Below are 19,016 nucleotides of genomic sequence, written 5' to 3' on the forward strand. Positions count from 1 at the left end.
TCTAATAGGCGTTGATGTCCTGAGTTTGTTCACTTGTTTCTTATGATGATGTCTTGTCTTAGTTTCTCCTGTGATCGAGTGATTGCTAAAAGTTTTATAGGTGACACTCTAGTCCTTTGTTGTTGTTTTGGGTTAAGTCTACAACTATTATGGGGCCTTGTCCCAAGTCTTTCATTACCAACATTGACCATGGTTTACAAGTTAGTCACTTATGGACCTTTGTCTTTGACAGAGGGAGATTTGGCTTGTTTGGATCTCTCTTTACTAGGCACTAGTAATTTTTTACTTTGGGTCAGCACCTGTTAATTGTTGCTTTTCTTAATAAGAAACATTTATTCCAAAAGGGATAATTTAAGGTCTAAGTTGACAAAATATTTGAGATATCCATGACCAACTTGGATCACAGACCAAGCAACATGGGATGAACTTATCAAAGGTGCCAAATTTAAGAGGAAGGAACACAATAATCCAAGTTATTAGCCATCTTCACTAGTAAGATCTAAATGACACCTTTGAGATACAACAAAAGCAACTTGAGCTAGGATAGTTCATATTAGATCCCATAAGTTAGTTTGGAGGGTAAAATAACATTTGTAGCGGCTTGATATGTAAATATTTTTATCATTAGTAATTTATATTTCATAAATGACACATGCTAAAGTTGTGAGCTGATTCTATCTTATGAGTCATTATGGCTTATAAATATGGTTATATTTATTTATGTAGGCTCACTAATTTAAAAAAGATGCTTTAGAGGAGGACTTAAAGTATGCCTTACTACATGGTTTCCAAGGCCTTTGGCAACACTTGCTAGACTAGGGAGAGAAATTAGTCACTAGCCATGAATATGAAGTAAGCTCTTTCCAATATTCTATGACACCAATAAATTTATTTAAGGTTTTATGTTATTTTAATAAGTTAGACTATGTTGTGTATAGGGAGCTCAACAATCAAAGTCATTCAGTAGTGAGCATGAAGAGGAGTTAGAGGAACATGTTGAATCATTTATTGCACACAATGGTTCAATTATCATTCAAGTACCTAAACATGAAACCATCCTTGAGTTTCAGAAAGTTGGAAATAATAATAATGACAATGATTAATATGATGAATAATCCATGCCCACAATTACAATAGTGCCTCATAGAAAGAGGACACTAAGGAAGAGGATGGATAAAAGCATAATGTTGAATTTTAAAACAACCTATGTTGCAAGATTTTACTAGAATAAATATTTTTTTGACAACTTTTTGGCTTCTTAAAGTTGAATTAAAAAAATAATGTTTGTTTTTATAATATTCATGTCACGATTTTTTCCTATAGAACTTAGTTGAATTCTACTTTTTACAAAGCCCACTTTTTCATTTTTCTTATGTGTTGTTATCATCTAGTTTGTTTCTCCTTTCAAGTAGGTGTCATTGGCATATGCAAACTACTATATCTTCATTCTTCTTGCCATTCTCTTCACAAAATTCATTATTCTTATAATCTGAAAATTATTGTGTAATCTTTCTTTCAAGTTATTGGTGAAACAAAAATAATATGAAATTATTCTTGTTTAGTTGAATAATATTCTTGAGAAATTTCATCTCTAAATGGTCATTCTAGAAATGAGATTTTGAAAATACTATAGCTCTGATATGCTGAAAACACAATAGCTCTAACGTGCTAAAAATAGTACAACTCTAGCATGATGAAAATGATTTTTTTTGCAGTTATCTTCATAAAACATGTACTGAAACACAAATTTGCAATTAACAAGAGATGATGGGTTTTGTACTTAACAGTAGTAATGCAAACATATGCAAAAGATATGCTCGAGGCTAAGAATAAATAGTTTATTGTGTAATTTTGAGTTTCAAAGTCATAATGTAAAATTTGATTAAATTACTTAACTTTTATGTTCATTATTGAGTTTTTGCAAAGTTTATTTGTGTATACTCTTTCATTTCCAAGTGTCACTTCCTCAATAGCTTATTATGGGATAGAGATCATGTTCCTTTCTAATGTTCCTATTTTATATATCTAAACTTGCAAAAAAGAAAAAATTGTAAGTTGATTGCTCATACAAGTTATGTGGCTTGCACATCATGATAAACTGAGTCATTCTACTTTTACATGAGTTTACAAGAAAATGAAGTATTTGACACACTAGCATCCTTTGAATTTGGTGCAAATTTGATTATGTTTTTGACAAGAGTACTAAAGTGGAGTCATGTATCGGCAATAAATAACATGAGAAATTTGACTAAAGCAACTTACATGTTTTCTCAAGTAGGAGCATTTCTAAGTGATTCATATATGTTATGTTTCAAGAAGAAGGGTGAACTAGCTTTCTATGAATATTTGTTTGGATAAGTTAAATCCCTTTAATTCAATTCTAGTTTTTTCGGGTTTTTTAGTGGATGGGTATCAAAGATGTTGTGGTCACTTCCAATCTAGTTGTGTGTAGCTATTTTGTCATTTCCAATGTTTACTCAATTGTGATCTTTATTTGTAGAACAAGATGCTAGAAATAATGTCAAAAAGTGGAATGCAATAGTTTACATGTGAAAAATATATTTTGAGACAAATATTTAATAAATTGTCTTCATGTGAGACAAAAAGAAAGTTAGATATGCCTTTAACTAGGTGTCTTGATATATTGTTTGAAAACTGTCTTGATAAGACATATATACTTTTGTTCTCTATTATCTTATTATAAAGATAATTGATTAAGATAATATATTAAGATGTTCGGTTAAAGACATGTCTAAGATGATACACAACTTTCTTTTTCTCTGAGATAAAAATAATCTATAAAAAAATTCTCTAAAATTCTGTCTTTAACACCCTCTCTTTGTAGTAGTGATATATAATAGTGAATTAAAAAGTGAGAAGATAGTGAGCAAAATAGGGTGGTGGTCTGGTAGAGTAACACCCCCTCTTTGTAGTAGTGACATATAGTAGTGAATTATTAAGTCGGAAGATAGTGAGCACAATAGGGTGGTGGTCTGATAGAGTATACAGGATGGCATAAAAGCATACACTGATAGAACCGGCCCTAGAATAATGCTCTAACCGCTCCAATAACGTAGAAATAAAAAGAAGTTCACCACAGATTATAAATATCAAGTACTAGAAACAAAAATCACTTGAAAAAACACAGCTATATTACCCTGCCAGCCACGCACTGATACAGTGGTAGATGACAGAAAGAGAGCTGCTACTCCTCACACCAACAAACTACAACAGAGGGTGTCCTGCCAACCCCCTACGACACAACACATCTTTATTTATCTATTTATATATACACTGGGAGAGCAAGGGAAGCGTGATAGTGTGGGTCCTAGTTAGCTCCCACCCACACAAGGTGGTTCTCGATAGTAAGATGGCAAACTGAAGTACCGCCTGGCTTCAGCTTGAACTTCTGCAGTGCCGCATGTTCCGGATTCCAAGCGCTGATGTCCGTGTGACAGATGGCCGCTGCCTTCATCTCCTTGCCATCTTCCCCCTTCACCCAAACCCTTGCAGCCTTCGTCCCGTGTAATTCATGGCAGTAATACACCGCGTGCGCATACTTTACGAGGTGACAAACAGTCATTGGCTTGTTCGCTTCGCTCTTTAATTTCACCCCAACGATGGTGTACTCCTGCTTCCCAGATTTTGACATCTTCGGAACATTCGTCGCCAGAACAGTTAAACGGTTGCTCCAACGATGCGGTGAAGTCGATCATGGACTCCAACGACGTTGCACAGTACTTTGTTTCTCCCTTCACAGCAGGTCTTTCACAGGCCTGTAACGCCCTCTTCATGGCCAGTGCGGTGAGGGAATCGGGGGCAATGTTGACCTCCTTCAACGCCAGAGAAAGCTTGTCCGAGGAGAAGGGGATCTCGTCTGCCACGGCACGGGGAAGAAGACGCATCTTCTGCTTGTTTGAAAAGTTCACAGAGATTTTGTTTCTGCACTGCAAATTCTTCTCTAGCAGAAACAAGCTCATGTAGCCACCACAGTTTAAAACCTGATATTCTACAGCGTAAGAGCCCGGATTGGAAGGCAATTCATCTGGCACGACGCGCAAAAGAGAATCCATCTTCTCATGTTTGGGAATGCTTGCCATTTCCTGCACCAAACGTATCAAAGATGCCACTCCAACTCTTTCATTCACTGTTTCTTTCTCATCATTACCCAAGATAAGTTCCCAAACACTCTGTAGAATGGGTGTCGCAGGCAGCTTCTCCCGTCAGTATGGAGCTATTACACTTTTCCTTTTGCCTTCCAAAATATTCACCGCTCCGCTCGCCGCTACTCACTGTCAATTCCAAACAACTCACGCACTCAGTAAACTATAAAATATGAAAGAGAGATGACTTGTTTTACTAACAGCTTCACAATTAAATGATCAGTTAATCTGGTTTAAAATGAATTCCAATTACCAATATCGGTAAATGCAAGGAATCGTTAAGCATTCATGATCAGTCAATATGATCATGAATGAATTCCAATTACCCATATCTTGAAAACTTACATTACTAAAATTTAGGAGAAAAAGTAAAAGTACAACACTACGTAAAAGCGAAGAGAAATCAATTACAAACTATCTACATGAATTTTTATGAAATGAAAAACGTACAATGAGAAGAATGAAAACAGTTAAACCCCTCATCTTGTTAGATGACAAGCAAACAAGCAAGATGATTAATGATCTCAGAGATACCAACTAAAGGAGGATATCTTCCGTTTAAATAGCTGCTGAGCTCCCTGTCAACAGCCATGGTGGATGCAACCATAGCAGACATTATCACATGGGCAGGATTTTAAATCGAAATCTTATTCATAATCCATTGATTCATTTGTATCATAACTTATAAATGGATTTTTTTTTTCTAAATTTATTTTTCCCTCTGTAAGCAAGGTTTTACCTTGAACCGCTGGTTTCACTTCTACTATTTCATATTTATGTGCAGCCCTATTCTTCTGAAGGCTTTCCCTGCAATTCGTCGCTGCCAATTACAATAATCGGGCATCGAATTGAATAAAGAGTAAGACTAAAATATTGCCCTGGTGCATGTAACCATAGCAGACATGCAGGTGTAATTTCACGTGCCTACGGCTACTTTAAATAGTCATTCCGGGCCGGGCTTAACCGGCACACTCGAAGCTTTGACTTGGAGTGTGTCATACAATGTCGGACCACTTATTCCGCAACACTTCTCTATTTTCTGTTAGTTCCGTTTGCATCTGCCCTCGTCTGACATTTAACAGTGACGGTCACTGCAACTTCTACGCCATCCAGTTATCACTCACACTCCATTCAAATTTAAAGCTGGCGGTTACGTTTGAATTTGAATTTCAAATCTCTGTCTCCTGCCCAGGCCACTCACGATACATTTGTCGGGCTCAGTTCTATTAAATATTTTCTCTTGACTCGCTTCACCTGCCGAAACAGAATGCTGCTTTGATGTTTTTTCTTTCTCTATTGTTGCATAGAAATAGAGAGAGCCATCAACTTCAGAAGCCATTTGAGGCTACGATCTCCAATGGTTAAGCCCAATGCCTTGGACAAAACGTGTACAGAGGAAGAAGGAAAAGTTGAGAGAGATTTAGGCGTTTTGAGAAGGAACGATTCTTCATGGTTCTAAATATAGATCTGCCCAATGACCCCGATGGCTTGTTTTTAAAATGATTTTACTTGACTTCATAATGAATTCCTATTTTTCATTAGGAAAGGTAGGTTTCATTGTGAGATCAAATGAGAAGGTGCAGGTTTAATGTTTCCTTATACATTGGTGGATTGAAAATGTTGAGTTTAATATATAAATCAAACAACTTCACTAAAATTGCACGCTCTTTGAAGAATGAAAATGGAGATTATAAGTGAAGATTACATTTGGACTACTGATTTTTTGGACTTGTTCCACGCCTCATGCTCCACTGCCTCACTAAAATTTTGAATCGGTACTCATTGAATGACATACAATAGTCAACTTTCTGGATAGTCTACCTGCAGCCTTTGTAAATATGCCCTTGTGGCTTATACACTATCTTAACAAATGTTGTATGGGTTATATAAAATCTTCATCTAGATTCCACAGTTCTTTTGTTTCTACTAAGTTAATCATTGTAATGTGAATAACTTTCTTTGTAAAATAACTCTTCTGCAATAATATGAAGGATCAATGCTAATCAAAATCATATCAAGCTTTTGTTCTAGCCATTCCATTTTTCTTCAAAGGTTTTGCTAACTTTAACAATAATACAATACTATAAAGAAGAAAGTGTTTATTTGTTTCTTGTGAACTGTTTTAATTCAGATTTTAAGTGCTCCAAACAATAGAAATGTGTTGCTTAAGCTATATGTTGTTTTTCATAAATCGTAATCTTGTGTGCCTAATCTACAATGGTAAAAGAGCAATAAAATGTTATTCCTTTTACTCTCCTTGTTATGTTTCACAACTCAAATTTCTATCAAGAAAAAAATATTAATATGGTGTTTGAATAAGTTTCTGGAACAAGAATGCTTGATATTTTTTCATTATCCTTAAAATGAGTGGATTGGATAAATTTTGCAAAAGCAATTCAATGAAAGTTGTGATATACATTTATGTATCCTTTCACATGTCCTATTAATCTTGTAAACTTTGCAGATTTATCTATCATACAACTTATGTTTCTTAAGGTTATATATGGTCTAGTTGAAAGAATTAAATACTTGAATATATTTTAATTATTGTGATAGTAACTATTGATTTAATATTCACATTTTTTCATCTAATACATAATATTACTCGTAGATTTTTGGATAATAAAAACGAAGGTGTGCATGTTTTTTCTTACTAGGATTAGATGAGTCTACTATGTGAAAAATTATATTTATCCTACATTATCTTTAGATCATATTAATGATAATTTGAAAAGGTAGGATTTGGTTGAATATACATTTCTAGTACTTCCACTTGAGTTCTATATAGAGATATGTTACATTAAGTCAATTATTGGTATAAGGGATCTAATTGACTTAATTTTTCACTATTCTAGATTGAGAAAAAATAATTCTCACATATGAGAATCATGTATAATGTATAATGTATCATCCAAGTCACGTGAAAAATTGTATAATGCTCAAAAGATCACACTAAATATGCTACACTTTAACTACATAACCCCACATTACTTACTCTTGGTAACCTACTAATAGGAAGATAATTAGGAAGATGTAATATGTCCATATATTCAAGGATGCCTAAATCACTTATACTAATAAGCCTATGCCAATGAAGAGAGCATTATTATGCATGCACAAACTCTTTGAATAAATTTCGCATTTCATAAACTTGGAGCAAAATTATTATCTCATGTCGATGTATAATTGTAACCAATATGAACACCCCTACAATTCAATGGTAGTTATCACATAGACAACACATTCTCCCACACTTGAGAATCTATCAATAGAGAAATCAATTTCATAATGCAAGTCATCCATATGCACAAAAATTTCTCTAATCACCTACACTGTATATAAATGAAGAGAAATTGTGTGAGGTATACATAGATGTATCTGTTGAAAATATGTCCAATATTGAGAGTGGGGAGAATGAATAAAATATTAAATGTAAAAAGTCATCACTTAGATAATTAACAATCTTGAATAGTCACCTCATTACACATTAAAAAATTAATAAAGAAAAACAAAAATACAATAACATCAAGTTTTCTATATGCTCTTTAATACATATATAGAAGGGGAAAAGGAGGAAGAAATTATGCTAGATATGGATGAGTATAAACCCAGAGAGGAAGCAGAAATAATATAGAGAATATAGAGGATTTTGACTTATGCATGGAGTGTGAAAGCCTAACTTGACATAATTTAATATCGTTATTAAAGGTGTAACAAACTTTTATAGCTTTTTAATATATAAACCCTTTGCAATCACTTGTTTAATACCCTCTCTCTCCTCTATATATCTCTCTCCTGCATTATTGTCTCCCTCCCCTTTTATCATTCTCTCTCTCTCTCTCTCTCTCTCTCTCTCTCTCTCTCTCTCTCTCTCTCTCTCTCTCTCTCTCTCTCTCTCTCTCCTCACATATTTTTGTGACTTGAGATATCTGGTTGTGAACATTGATAAGACTTGTGTTATGGTCTTCAACGGTTTGGAGATCTTTCATCTCCATTTTCACTTCTAAGGGGGTGATGCCACAATAATGAGTTCCACTTTTTGACCAATTTGACACTGAAATCAATATTTTTGAAACAAACCTTAGATTCAAGTGACTATATCTCTAAAACTATGAATAATTTCAATATGATGTAAACTAGTGATTTCTAGTACTCTATTCCTACTTTCTAACCATTTTTAAATTTTTTTTAAAAAAAAGATTGAAGTCAATTTTTTCTTCTCCTCTAAAAAGTGTTACATATTAAAATTCAATATTTTTAAAGAGTGACAGTCTGTTTGACACACAACTTTTTTTCTAGAAAAGATAATGAGATAATTCTTTTGGCGTTGGATTTGTAACATCAATATCTAGAGGATGCATTTGATTTTATTCAATTTGGTTGAATATTGTATAGTTTATGAAGTTTTGAAGTGACACCAATCATAATTCAGACATACATTCCTTTTGACATAGATAACTTGAACTCAATTTATCATAATTTTTTTTTTTTTTTTTGAATAGAAATTTATCTCAAATACTCTTTTCCTAGATATTTTTCAAAAAAAATTTGACCTAATTTACTAATTTTCTCGAAGTGTCAAAGTTAGTTGATGTTCAATCGGTAATGAACCTATAATGACTCAAACTCATATTTGAAAGTCTTAATGAATATAATATGTATTACAATTATAGTCATTGGAAAGCTTTCTCCAAGCAGCACAAATTGGTATTTTTTATTTTATAGTAGGAGATCATTCATTTTCAATTTTTGTCATCAAAAGAGCCAATTTTACTTATTTTTTAGAAAAGAGGGTAAAAAATTTCTAAAATCACATGTTCGCGTGAACACTATGTTCGCACAAATATGTTAAAGGTGCTCGCGCAAACATATGTTTATGGGAACCTGTGGGGCTAAGTTTACCATGCAAAAAAATAGTAAAATGGAGAAAATGGCATACATATTAGTGGGGCATGTCTGTGCAAATATGCCCCATATATATCAAATGTGTTCGCGTTAACATATATTATAATTATGTTTGCACGAACATAACTTGAATGTTTGCACAAACATGTGGTGAATCTGATATGCGAATTTTGCCTTTTTTTAAAATTTCCTTCATCCCATAAGAGTGGAACCCATTATTGTGGGTTCACCCAAGGTTGAGAAGTCAAGATTGCTTAATCTTACACATACATTGAGGTTAAGTTTTATGGGCCTTGTTTTAGCTTACGACAAGCCATTTAGCCTCATATTTGTAAAGCATTGGGTTCCCTTGCCATGCTCGAGAGACAATTCTTTAGACATCACTTTCCGGACACCTCAACTAAGTTAACCCTCTTGAATTCCTTAGTTAGACCTACATCGCTCTATGGTTTACTGATATGGGGGCCTTCTATTTTAAACTTAGATAGGGCCTCAATCAAGAGTATCCATATTTTTCTCCTCCATCAGATTATTAGATGCCAAAAATCCACCCCCCACAATGTTACTAGCTCAATTGAAGAATGACATAGATACCCTTACTTGGCATACTACTCTTTAGTTGCTATTACAAACTCCTATCCCACCTCTAAGGCCCACTATTGGTACACCCAAGCTGCTATGCTTTTGAAATCGGTTGGGATAGACATCAATCATCTCCCTCCCTACCAGTTCCCATTGGATGCTCCATCTCACCTCCTCCCCTCTTGATAGGAGTTAAACAGATATGTCAGACTTGACATCTATAAAAGGAGGCTTAGCATTTTGTGCTAATGTTTGGCCCATATGATAGTACTTGGACCTACCTCTTATATTTTCAACTTTTTTTTCAATATCAATTTTTTTCTATCTTTTATTTATATTTTTATACATATTTATCTAATTAGTAACTTATTTAGATATAGGATTGATTATTAAGAGGGGGGTGAATTAGTAATCACCTATTTTCAGATCTTATAATTTTTAGTATTATTTACCAATCAGATTCAATTCTACATATAATACTATTATTGATTACATGCATTAAAATTCACATAGAATAATAAAAGCAAACACAAAATAGTAAGACCAATATTTATCTTGTGGAAACTTATTTTAGGTGAAAAGCATAGTGTGAGAATAATCCTCCCAAACACTACACTCTTCAGGAATACACTATGTTAGGAGCTTGCTTGATTATGGGTTACAAAACACTGTCAAATACACCTTGTTAAAGAATTTTCCTCTATATATATTATGATATTTACTCTATTAGGAGTAACCTTTCTAAAGGATTTCAACACTATAATCTAAGAATTTTACCCTGTTAAAGGTTTTGCAATAGACTTGTTAGGGTCACCCTTTCAAGGGATTTCAACTATTACAATGGGAAGAAGGTAACATAAACAAAATGATCTGTAATTTTCACTTCCTTGATATATCAGATCCCTTAAAGCTATTTAACATAATAATATACCATCATGCCTTCAACTTTGATCATAACTCACTTACTGCTTCTACATAGCTTTGTCAAGAACCTCTACTTTTCTTCCTTTTCCAACCACACTTCTTCAGGTCATGATAAAAAAACTTGTCTTCTTTCTTTCACTTAAGTATAGCATGAGTCATGAAAAACCTAAACCTAGTTCCAACAATCATAATACCATGATTTCATCCTTTTGTTTAAACCTCTAGAACAATCTTCTTTGCTTTAATCTAATGCTAACTTTTGACTTTTCTTGCTACTTCAATAAGATATTTAGTGCTCTGATAAGTCCTTCTTCTATGGTAGTCCAATAGGAAATTCAATTACTAACATTGCTTCTATTTTTTATGAGCTATGCTGATGTAGATTGGGTAGGTAGTACAATGGACAAAAGGAGCACTTCAGGGTGTTGTTTCAGTTTGGGATCAGGCATTGTATCTTGGTTTAGCAAGAAGAAGAAATATGTGGCTCTGTGTTCAATAGAAGTAGAATACATAGTAGCTAGCATGGCAACATGTGAAGCTATATGGCTTTGTAAGTTGTTAGTAGCCTTGTTTGGTTAGAAATTTGAAACTACTATTATACACTGCGACAATTAGAGTTGCATCAAGTTTTTTGTGAATCCAATAATTCATGATAGGTCTAAACATATGGACATTAGATATCACTTCATCAGAGATTGTGTATAATGAGAGATTGTTTATCTACAATACATATCTATAGAGGAGCAGGTAGCAGACATTTTGACTAACTCATTAACAAAGGCAAAATTCATCTTCTTCGGAGATAAGTTGGGTGTCATGTAGAACAACTTCTTCGCTAAGAGAGAGTATTAGTTTTAGGTAGCTTGGATAGCTATTCATCCTTATGTAATTGATTAGCAAATATTTATTAATTGATTGACTCCTTCTAGAAGTAACTAGTAACCTATTGGTTAGGTTGTTTTAATCGAGAAGAAACTAGAAACTTCTTGGTTGGGTTGTTATCAAGAAGCAACTAGAAACTTCTTGGTTAGGTTGTCTTGATCAAGAAGTAACCAGAAACCTCTTGGTTAGGTAGTATAAAAGGGGGGTCAGGGGGGGCATTTGGAGAACATAACATAGGAACACAAGTTGTAGAAGCATTTATAGTGATAGCAAATGATCTTGCAATGTTAGGAAGGGCATAGTGATAGCGTTGGGCATAGCAATGAGGAATATCAGTAGGAGGGAGGTTGTCTAAATTTTGCCAGTGAGAGGCAAGGAATTTTTGTATCTCTTGGTTTGCTAAAGTTAATATATTTTCCATCTGCATAAGTGGTTTTCCCTTAGGGTTTTATCCAGGGATGATTTGTCCAAAAAATTGGGTTCTTTGTGTTGTGAATTTCTTTCCATATTTTATTGGTGAAGTTGTAGTTGTGTTAGATGTGAATTATTTTTTCAGCAATTCAATAATCATTTACAATAGGGGATTAATAATCAATGGCTGCAATAGGAATTTCACACTACCTCTTGAATTAAGGAAAAGGTAAGTAGAAGGAAAGTGATATTTTTAATATTAATATGAGGATTATTTTATCAAAAATATTTTGTCATATCTTTATTTCATTTTTACAATTTTCAAAATAAAAGATGAGCATTGAAGCAATGAAATTTTATAAAATACCTTCAAATTAATTTTCACATTGTTTTGAATATTTCATGAAGATATTAAAGTTTTGAAAAATGATAATGAGAAATCAAGTTAATGGAAATCTTTTGGATCTTTATGAAAGTGCAATATTTTAAACATAATACCATCAAACTAAAACTTAACATATTTATATATAGTGAGGAAAAATGTTCTTTATACATTACTTTGCATTATTTGTGAGAAAATATTTATTTTTGAATTTAGTTTTTAAATCTCTAATATTGAGAAAAAATGAGTTATTTAGGGAGATATATTAATGCTACATTTTTATTTCAAAGGTATAAGTGCATATATTATATATCATTCATACATTTCTCTTAGCATTTATTGTTAAAATAAAATTTGAAGGTAATAATAAAATTGAGGAAAAAGGTATATCTTTGAGGGTATTAGAGCATCTTAAAGAGAGTATTCTAATTCATTTTTATGTTAAAACTTTAGATGAGGAACATATTTTCACGGTTAAAAATATACACTCCTCATGATGAAATGTTTAAGGGATATTTCTTTCCTACCTTAAATTAATAAGAGTCAATATTAGGGTATAGTTTTAGTTTGAAAATATATCTTTAAATCATGTTTAAAGTCCAATTAAATATTTTATCAAAAATAAATTGTTTTGACAATGTTTTGTGTGTAGGAAGGATGCATAAATTATCTGGGATAAACATAAAACTTGAGGTAAGGTTTTGATTTATTTTAAATTAAGTTATCTTACTATATTATTTTTTGTGTAGGATTTGTTTCTCAGGTGATCAAGAGCATGGGAGTATTTTTTGAATAAAATAAATGAGAATCAAAGAAACATTATAAAACACATTTGATTATCAAAGATTTAATTCTCAAATTAAAGGATGTCACTATTGAAAAGAATGGTGTTCATGAATTGAATCTTTGGAATTAATGTTTTAAGATGTTTAAATTGCATTGTAATTAATGTGATTCAGTTGTACTTAGTTAATAGTCAGGCTAGTCACAATGGTCTAAAGCTTGTATGAATCCTTTCATTTTCTATAAAGATTTCCAAGACTGTTTGCAATAGAGATACAAAAAGATACACAACATTAGAGTATAATAGACATATAAAGAACAAATGACTTTATAGTTTTAGGTATGTATTGAAATTGAACGTCACATAATTGTACTTCCTTATTTTGAAGCAATTTAAGGACTAGTCTTTTCATCTCAATTTGGGAAAAATAATTTCAATTACTTGCATCAAATATTGTCCTCTTGTATTCCTTATTGTTGTTTGATAGATTTAACCTAATATATTCTCTTGATCATGAAAGTTGTATGCTATGCACTATTCATCTAATTAATCTTCTTTGGTTAAAGTTATATTCATTTAGACTAGGGTTTTATATTTTAAGTTCTCCTCAGGCAGTTTTTGATGGTTGTGCATGTTGTCTCCGAAAGGTTGATGATAGTAAGTCCATGTAAGAAAGAATTTGTTTGTCCACAATTGGACAAGGCACCGGTCTTGCCTATTCCATTTAAGTTGACATATACCTTTGTAGTTGGTCAAGATCATTACCTTATGCATATTCATATCATTTTATCATTATCATTCATACTCTTAATTTTTTATCAAGCATCCCAAAAGCATTTTAGTCATGGTTTTGACTTATCTCGAGAACTTATTTTCCTCTTGAGATAAATCATTTGAAGCCTACAATAAAAATCCTTGATGGATTAGCCTACAAAAAAAATCCTTTAACCCTTTAAGAGCCTAAAGTGAGAGGGATTTTGGTCTTTGAGGATCATTCATGTTTGTTGTCCAAATTGAGTTGGAAGATCCCAAGATTGAGTAGGAAAACTCATAGGATTTGCAACCAATCAATTTGGGCACCAATGGATCTCAAATTCCATAATCGCTTCTCTTAGTAATGCATATATTTTCATCTACATTATCCATAACCAAATTCATTTTGATTAATATTTGTCTCTTGAACAAACTTTGACACAATTCTAAGATTATCACTTTATCTCTATGACCATGTAGAATGGTGGTTACAAAAACCACTACAATATGTGTGTTAGTCTTAATTATGCTTTGCATTCATCATCAATTATAATCTCAATTAAAAGTTCACCCCAGAATGACATCTTTCTTGTACCTATTTTAATGTGAATAGTGTATCCATTGTGAGAGAATTCAATTTAGAATGGTCACAAGATATATAGAGGGACTAGTGTAGAGAAACAATATCTACAATCCTATTTGAAATGCCCTTGTAACTATGCATGCATCTTTTTTGGCCTGAAATGGCTTAAGGAACACATTGCAAGGATTTTCATGTCATAATTAATATGAGTACAACATCTTATATTATATGAATAAATTAATGATTAGTAAGGGTGGAGACAACACAAAATTTTCATACAAAAGAGAAAACACAGACGGGATAAACATGAGAAAAAGTAATGAAAGAATAATAATTAATATTATTGTTTTTTGCATGTAGTCATAATATTTAATATAATTTACTTAAGTATAGTAACATATAAGTTTGCAAAATATAATAATTTAGTCAAAATCAAATAATTAATTTGAAAATTGATAATTTAAGTGTGAAAATATGAATTATTTTATTAAGGAAAATATGATTTGATTTAAAATAAAACTAATTATTTATATAATAATTTTATTAATCAAAATTATATAATATTAATTTTTAATATTTATAAGGCAATAGCCTTCAACGTAATGGTAAATTGTGAGTCTCTTATGTGGGAGGTCTTGGTTTGAATCTACAACTTAATAAATTATAATAATAATTCATCAAAGAACATAATAATGATAAATCTTTATTTGTGTACTTAGGTTTTATAGCTAAATATAAAAAGGAAATTTATAATTATAATATACACTTATTTAAGAATATTATGACTATTTGTGTACAAGTATAAATCTATAAGTTTTATAGGTAAATAAAAAAAGTAAAATTTGCACATATATATATTATTAATATTATAATTAAATATGAATTATTATAATTTTAAAAGTTGTATATTGAGATTTTGAAAAAATAATTATAATATAAATTATTTTTCTCACACCAGTTAAAAATAATTGTGATGATATTATTAAAAAAAAGAAAAAGAAATTAGATGGTGATAGATTTGTTTAAATAGATTATAGCCTATAGAAAATACTAAGGCAGGGGTCCCATTTGGGGGGGCTTCAAGTCTATTTTCAAGTAGGTATAAGAGGTCCTGTAGGAAATTTTTTGAGGGGCTACAAGATTAATGAGTTGGCTATGTAGCCAATGCATTTCCCAACATTTTTACATATTACATCAACCCATACATGCCATACATCAGAAGGGAAATAAAAACACTTCCAGTTGGCTGTGAGTTAACTCATAAAAATATTGGATAAAATCTCATCAAAGATTGTATGTGCAATTAATTTTGGTGTCAAAATAAATAACAAATCTTAATAAATAGAAACGAAAATGATTGAATTGTAATAGAATTCCATTCTCTAAGAAAAACTTTTCAGCGATGAATAGAGCTCCTATAACTTGTTTCAATAAGTTATAATATATTATATTTGCATTTAGATTTTTTTTAATGTTAGATTTATACGTTGGTTTTAAACACTTTGATTTATCTTTACATTTGGATTGAGTTATTATATATTGTTCTTGCATTTAGATTTTTTTGTTTATGCTAGATATATATCTTGGTTTTAAAAGCTTTGATTTATGTTTACATTTGGATTGTTTTGAAAATGTAAATGAGTTAAATATATGATGTTTTGTATTCAATGATGATAAAGAATATTTGATTGTGATAAAATAAATTTTATAAAAAAATTATAGTAAGAAGAAAATATACAGGTTTGATATTTTTTAAGATTTTGGAGCATTGTGAAATATTATTTTTTGATACAATATGAACAATTCTTGACTCCACATGTAGTTTCTTGTTTTAATTCATTCGGATCGATCATTTGGATTTACATTCACAGTCAATAGAAAATGAAGATTTTTTACTCAAGATTGTATTTTAAAATGCCTAAAATAAAATCTATTAAATTCTAGGATTTTGGGTGATTGTTGGCTAAAGGTTATTCAAAGGAGAAAAGCACATACACCTGGTTGGTAAATTAAAACTATTTATTTTTATCTATGTATGTCTGAGGTTTTCTACAATTTGAGTATATCAATTATTAAATATTATAAGAATTTAATATAATTTTATTTAATAGCTGTAAAATCATTCCATATAATCTAGTCAATTTCCCAAAATTAGAATGTCCTAAAACAAATCCCCTTTCACATTCATTATTATTGCGAGCTCATTAAAGTCCACCTTGAATTATCTTTTATCAAATAATAGGCAATACAAAATATCAAACAATATATCGTACATCTACTTGTAATAATATTTAAAAAAAAGAAATTGTACCTTTATATCTCTCATTTTTATATTGTTCAGATATTTAATGATATGTATATAATTTCATATTATTAAACTATTTTTTATTTACTTTATTTATATAATTTTTACAACATGACATGGAATTAGATTGTAATTTTTTTCTTATGCAATTTTAACACATTTTAAAAGATTCAATACTTCTCCCACTCAAAAGTATATAAAATATATTTAGTCGCGTACAAGGTACTATCTTTGAGAATCAAATTTTAAATAGAGTTAAACACTCATTAGATAACTCATATTATTGTAATTCAAACTGATTATCCAGAAAGATATTGACCATGACCCTCCATTATAGTATGATCCATACCTACAAACACATGAGCCAATTATAAAATTAATTTAGAAAAGAAATATTCAAACTTGAATGAATTTATATTATAATGTTTTAAACATCTCTAGTTCACATTATATTTCTTGTTGTTGATGTTTCTTGATTAAGATCCAAATATAGTTGCTGAATATTTTGGTGATTAGTTAAGCCTGCAAAAACATGTACATTTCACAATTGAACTTAATTAGAACCAATATATAGATTGAATACTAAAATATGAGTATTTCACTTTATAATTTTCTTACCATCTCCAATTTCTATCACATCATCCATTGGTGTATAGTTGATATCAATAAAATGGGGAAATATGTGCTCTTCTACTTTATCATTTAAATCTAGAAAAACATGCACATTTATAATGTAAACTTAATGAACCAAATACAAATTAAAAATTAAAATAGAATTCATTTGATCATTTTCTTACCATATCCAATTTGCATCCTATCCATTGTTGTTGGTATTTCATTGAGATCCATGCAAAAGGGTAACATTGGTCCATTTTTTTTTTTAACATTTAAAACTAAAACAAGTGCACATTCCATTTTTATCAACTTAAGAAACATTTTTAAGTGTAAAAATATATAATGTAACTATTACATAAATATTTAAAATGTCAATTACCTGAAATGGATTTTTGAAATGTTTGGTCAGGGGCAACATTCACCATTGATGATTGATCTCCACAAATTGTATCTAATTTGTTTGAATTAGTATAGAAAATTTGTTAGATACATAATAAAGTAATTTATATTAAAGAAAAAGAAATTTATTAGTTCGCATATACCATCAACGAGGTGTATTTCACCTATTATTGTTTGGTTTAGATCAATAGAAAAAGGTAACTGATGTCGTAAAGTGTTTTCTTGAGCATACAAACCTATACCAACATATGATTAATATATGAAATGATAAAAAGTCATAATTCACTCAATTAATAAAGTTTTTTTAAACAAATGTAGGCATCTTTTTGTTTCCTAATAATAAGAGTTTCTTTTTGTATTGCTATACCTGAGCGATTAATTTCGTTCTTTTTCATTTTCTTTCTAGATCCTCTAGTGGGGAATTGAAAGGTTTCCTACTCAACTCTTCCACTTAAGTTTTGAGAAATTGTAATACACCTTCGTTGAGTAGAATGGCATTTGTACATTTTTCTTGGACTGAACCATGGTGGTATTTGTTTCATAGGAATGTTATCTAACCCAGGTATTGCTTGAAATTTGGAGGAAGAAATGAGAGGTGTTTCAACATCTTTTCTAAATCTCTTAATACATTCACTAAGATGGTTTTTCTCATTTGCTGTAGTTGGTAAATTTTGGAGCAATGAACTTAGATAATTAGTGAAATTTTTTAAGTCTTCATTTGAAACATTAGATATGTTATCTGGATTAGAAACAAGTTGCAGTAAGTCAAAAAATACTTACAAGAATAAATAATTTATTATCAAATTGTGATATAGAAATTTACCTATTTTTTGGTCTTCATTGATGATAAGTCTACGAGCATCATGATCTTCAAATTGAACATAACTATCTATATAAATTCATAATTCAAAATAATGAATTTTGAGAACCAATAAATGATGCAATGTCTAACTATAAAGATATTGTAGAGATTACCAGTAGTGATGTTTTCATTATTAAGACTCCCTCTATCATCATGGGCACCATTAGGCAATAGACCAACAGCTTCTATAGCTTAAATATGACATTAAACTAGTTACATTTGACACTAATAATAATGATAATTTAAAAAATTCATAACTAAACATATGTATGAAATGAAACATACCTACAACTTGATCCTTCTCTTTTGTTTTGTTTCTCCCTAGAAGATCTAAAATCTTCAATACGTGTTTGCATGTGTTTCCTTTTTTTCCCCACTAACAATCACACACATGCAAATCAGGTCCACATTTTCTAAAAACATACCATTTTGTTAGAATTGTTTGGCTTCATATGTTATACACATT

General features: G+C 30.9%; 1 pseudogene; it reads right to left on the bottom strand.

Moving 5' to 3' along the window:
- Positions 1–3,328: 3,328 nt before the first annotated feature.
- Positions 3,329–4,100, bottom strand: LOC149566772 (BURP domain-containing protein 5-like; annotated as a pseudogene).
- Between the last annotated feature and the right edge of the window lie 14,916 nt (positions 4,101–19,016).

Source organism: Cupressus sempervirens, chromosome 3, assembly GCF_028749045.1.
Source record: "Cupressus sempervirens isolate cs-2001-9-10 chromosome 3, ASM2874904v1, whole genome shotgun sequence".
Lineage (NCBI taxonomy): Eukaryota > Viridiplantae > Streptophyta > Pinopsida > Cupressales > Cupressaceae > Cupressus > Cupressus sempervirens.